The sequence below is a fragment of the Branchiostoma floridae genome, chromosome 17 (assembly GCF_000003815.2).
Source record: "Branchiostoma floridae strain S238N-H82 chromosome 17, Bfl_VNyyK, whole genome shotgun sequence".
Classification (NCBI taxonomy): Eukaryota; Metazoa; Chordata; class Leptocardii; order Amphioxiformes; family Branchiostomatidae; genus Branchiostoma; species Branchiostoma floridae.
The window spans coordinates 17,532,891-17,538,095 of record NC_049995.1 but is presented as its reverse complement, the minus strand read 5'-3'; positions in this window follow the sequence as shown (position 1 = coordinate 17,538,095).

Sequence of the window (5,205 nt, the reverse complement as noted above, 5' to 3'; positions counted from 1 at the left end):
ATTGAATGTTTCTGCAATCTGCCTTGGGATGTAATGAAGCATTGGAAGTTCTGGTAATGGTTAGATGCTCAGTTTTGAATTGCCAAGTAAATTTAAGGTAATGTCTACTAGGATGATGAGGTTGTGGTGTCAAAAATCTTGCATAAATGTCCACATTTACTCATACATCATTAAGATGTGTTCTACATGCTGAAAACAGTTACTGACTTTGGGGTCAAATATTTAAGTTCAACCATTCAGATATCTTGATCCCCACCACTTTTATCCTCTAGGAGTCAAAGTTCTAATGTTCAAGCAGATGTAAGGACCTGGCACAATCATGTGTTTGCAATTTTAGTAAGATTATCTTAGAGAATTGTACTACGAATTACTTATAAGTCACCAAATTGAAAGAGGCAAACCCCTAGAAAGTGTATTAACTTCCAAAAACATTTAAAAGCCCTGAAAACACTGAGACTGAACCAGATCTTTACATCTGCTTAAAAGTTAACCATTAACTACAGTTTGTACTTCCAGCAGTGAGCAGTGACAGGTCAAGGCGTGTCCAATTGGAGATAACAGCCTCAGCAGCTAGTAGGTATAAATGTACACCCAGTTCCTGGTATAACGTTACATGCCGGACAGTGAGACTGGCCCACCTGACTCAACTCAGAGGAACAATCTAGAATATTTCTTAGTATTGAACTCAATATGTAAAGTCTACAAATATACTTACTAATTTTGGGGACCAAACAGATCTAAGAATTGCTAATTGTTTGTCAGATACACATTGTAGAAGTCAGAAAAAAAGGGCTCATAGCCCTGAGGCAGACAGTGGAACAAGAATGACACTAGTCTCCTTGGGGAGGATCAGATTCTCAGAATGATGTTAATTCCTTTCAGAGGAGGACACAGCTGAGCTCAGTTGCATATCTGAAACCAGCCTTATGTGATGATAGAATGATGGCTTCTGGAGTTACCAGTTTTGAGTGTTATGGTATTATCACTGTGTAATCACTGCTTTCTTGCTCAAGCTGTACATTACAAAGTATAACTTATACAGTACTATAGTATAAGCCAGGACAGAATAGGCTAGCCTGGATGCTAGACTGCTTCCAGAGCCTTAGCATTATAGCCTGGATACCATACCCCTGGACCTCAAAAATCCTGCCAGACCCCTGCACGATAGATCATAGATACCTGAGATCAGGCTGGGGTTTGGATACCAGGCTATTTAGCATTACGACCATCGACTCCTAGTCATCACCTCCTTGACTCCAGGACATACATGCTCTCAAGGAAATTTGAGGATTGGGTCTAACTGAGAGGGCCTGTCCTAAAGGGGCATGTTGCCTGGTCCCTAGGAAGCTAGGAAGTTGGCCAGTGTTTTCTATGGCCCACTAGCCTGATTAAATATCGCTTATAGCAGCCCGCCAAACAGTTACAGCCCTGGACAGCGGAGTTTGTGTTACACAGACTGATGGCCCACATGGCCCAGGAGGCAGTCTGGAATTGCATCACTTTCACATGTCACATGGTGGTCTGGGGGTTGATGACACGGTGTCCTGAAATACAATCTGTGGCCCACTGAGCCAAGCACTGTGGTTTACTTAGAGGGAGCTAGCTGCTGGGGAGGTTCATTGTGGTGGATCAGGCCTGTGGTAGACCATGCTAGGCTTGTGAATACTTGACTGAATGTACACTTAGGAAAGGGATGATTGTTAAAAGCTGCGCTATTACAATGTTTAAGCTGCTATCTATTGTTAATTGCATACATCCATTCAGATGTCTTGATCTTCCACCACCTCTACGGATGAAATGAGCGATCCCCAAGCAGCTGAAAAAATCTCAGGCTCAATGATGTTTTATATATACAGTTACAATGTAAGTGAAAAGTTTTGAAAATGTGAATACAATATTAATAGTAGAGTAGAGTAGAGTTGAACTTCTTTTGTTGGGTAGGATAACAGTTACACTGAAACTAAAATAAGGTCATGAACGAGGTCACAAAGAAGCTCTGTTCACACTCTGTTTGCCCAAGTGCCTGCTGGTCTGCCTGTTCCCCCTTAGCATGGTTTCCTTGCCCATGGAGAATTTTATGTGGAAACTCAGACCACCTCTGGAAACAGCCCCTACATAGAGTTAGTTCTAAAGGTGATCAAAGGTCTGTCAGGATTTGAAGTCTTGAAGTGTGTTTCCACCCAAAAGCTACTAGTACTAAGGCCATACCAATTTTAATGATTGGTTCATGGATTCGCTCGCTCCTATTTTTTGGAAAATAAAAAATAAAAATTACCACTCAGCAAATTTTCACCATTAAAGAGACCATTCACCAACTTTCTGGTGTAGCAGATTGGCCTTTATATTATAAGCTCCTTAAAATGTGGGCATTGTTATTGCAGTTATATTTTTCATTCATGAAAGATGGGACAAACATAAAAACTGACACTACTTTTGTAATTTCAACGAACAGGTTCTGTTACTGTACAGTATGGTGTTTTTGTACTTTTTTCAAGCTGAAAACTTTTTATTCCTTATGTTTTGGATTTGCCCTTATCTTTACCCCAACCATTTTACAATTTTTTTTCCGCCCTGTCGCTCTCTCTCTATCTATTTTTTTGAAAATCCGTGAACCAAGAAATTAAATTGGTATGGCCTAATACAGGGCAAAACCCTCTACTGTCCTGGACTCCCCACTATTGAGTCTTTCCTCTGTAACTAGGTCACTTGTGGGCACATCTAAATACTTATCAGGAAATCCATCATATATCCCCTTTTCCCTTGTTAGAAATCCCTATTTACTCTGTAACCAGTCATTACTGAAAGATCATCATATATTGTGCATAGGTAAAAAGAGACTACTATCCGTAACAAACGTTAATGCTACCAACAAACCAGAGTCCGAGTGTCCATACGAAAACGGAGGTGACAGTCTAGAACAAACAAACAAACTTCCAGTTGAACTATGCATTCATAATTTGTTTTCAGACTTTCCATTGCAAAAACATGTAATGGTTAAACCAGCATGAGTGAATAAAGGGACATATCCGAATTTTTTTTTCACACATAAATTCACATGTATTGTATAAAAATTATCCTTTATACATTCTGTGAAAGATAAACATACAGTGAGTGATAGGGCTTGGAGGGACATAGTGTATGAAACATAATACACCCAGCTGTATGGTAACCTTTCTTTGACCTGGTTTGGCCACTCTGGTGGATGGCCTGATAATTCCCTGCTGGTTTCCTAATTGGGAACATCAGGATTACTCTCCAAGCAGAGGTTTGGCTCTGGTTGTTGTTTTTTACATTTTTTTAGTCGTTTTTATCAGGCTTTCTGTTTTGTATTGTATCTTGTATTGTCAAAACCTAACTTTGGCTGGTGGACTTCAAGAAACAATACAAAATAGAAAGCCCTATAAAAGCGACTAAAAAAAGACGTAAAAACAACCAGAGCCTAACCTCTGCTTGGAGAGTACACCAGGATGGCTATTCCCTGTGTTTACAAAAGAAACTGAATACTGTACCTTGTACAGAATTTCTTCTTTACTTTGTCACAATAACTTGATGATGTCAAATGCATTTTAGACATGTGCAGACACACTAACTATATTTTGTAATTGATGGAGTCTCACAGAGTCTGGAAAAAACTTTTAAGGATAAGCAGATGTTAAATCAAACGTTGACTCTTGCATGGATTCTAAACACATGATGGAGAAAATGGGTGAGGGGAGAGAATGAAGATTTCCTTTGTACAGTTGTCCCATAATAGTGTAGTGGTAGTATACAGTTTTGGGAAACTGGATTCTATCTGTGGAAATAGAATCCTGCCTTTGTCCTGTTTTTATCCACTCCTTTCAGCTACGGCCACGTGGCGCGTTGGTACACCCGATCCCTCGATCTCGGAAGTTAAGCAACGAGCGGTCCGGACAGTACTTGGATGGGAGTCCCCCACCCAAGAACGTCCGGATTGCTGTAGCCTCACGAAGTTTTCCACGAAATCGTCTTCCGGGAGGGACGTAAAACGGGGGTCCCGTGCTCGAGGAGGTGCCTCGACCACGTTAAACAGCCTCATTACTCATACTTGGGGTACCTACTGGCTGGCAAAATACACCAGATGATTATCATTATTATTATTATTATTATGATCAGCTTCTATACAAACATAGACTTCGGAAGGCAGAAGCTAAAACAGATCTCCAAGCAGATCTTGGGGTGAAAGATTGTAATGTTTTGAGCAGCCCAGCTCTTCACCCCAAATTGGGGTATACTGGTAGTGGATGTCAGAGAAACCTGTCTGGTCAGAATTTTTTTTTTACCAACATTCTGCAGATTAGATCTTGAATACATAGCAATGATATCTGATACACCATGTCCAGTATGTCATGGCTGGCTCTGCCTTGAACATCTGCTACCAATCTATTGTAAACAATGAGGGTATTATGGTATATAGGCATGTGTTCTCTTGAATTTGAAAACCGGCATAGGAGTAGTACAGACAGTTCCAGTTGGTGGTGCTTGGAATATATGATGTTACCCCAGGGACAGGTTTCTAGATCCAGCCCCCAGAGAACATTGTGTACTTAAGAGATTAGCCTGATTTCATGGCAAATTACTAATGACAGCACTAACACTAACAGGGACAAGATGATTCTTTCTCCATGGGAGGCCAGATTAGCCTGTAGACCAGCTTGGAAACAAAATCTTTACTTTTAGGGCTCCAAATTCTCTGAAAAGAAAGCAGCAATGATGTACATGTATTTCACATTTAATTTACAATGCTGTAACATTATGGACAGCTTACATTTCTGTACAAATCTTTTTTGCTTTGCATTCATCCTTTCTAAGGAGTACTAAACAAGATATCAAAGATCACCAAGGAACACAAAACAAGAGTGTTTCTTGTCTCCTGCCCCTATGATTACTTTCTAAGCTAACTGAAATGACGAAATAGAAACTGAGCCACTTATTGGGACTGCCTTAGAACTTTAAATTTTGGAGGGATTTAGAAACATGGTTTTAAATCACTTTATTGCATTTGTCAAAAGATGTTTCCCTTGTGAAAGTATTGTGTCAATGGAGTGTTATTAGTGATTGCATGGAAAGAGTTCAAAGATTAGTTCAGTCCTAGACAAGAATAAGAGGCTACACAAAAATATCAAATTTCTTGGTGTCACGACTATCCTCCTTTTGTGTTAGATTTTGTATTACCTAAAATACCTG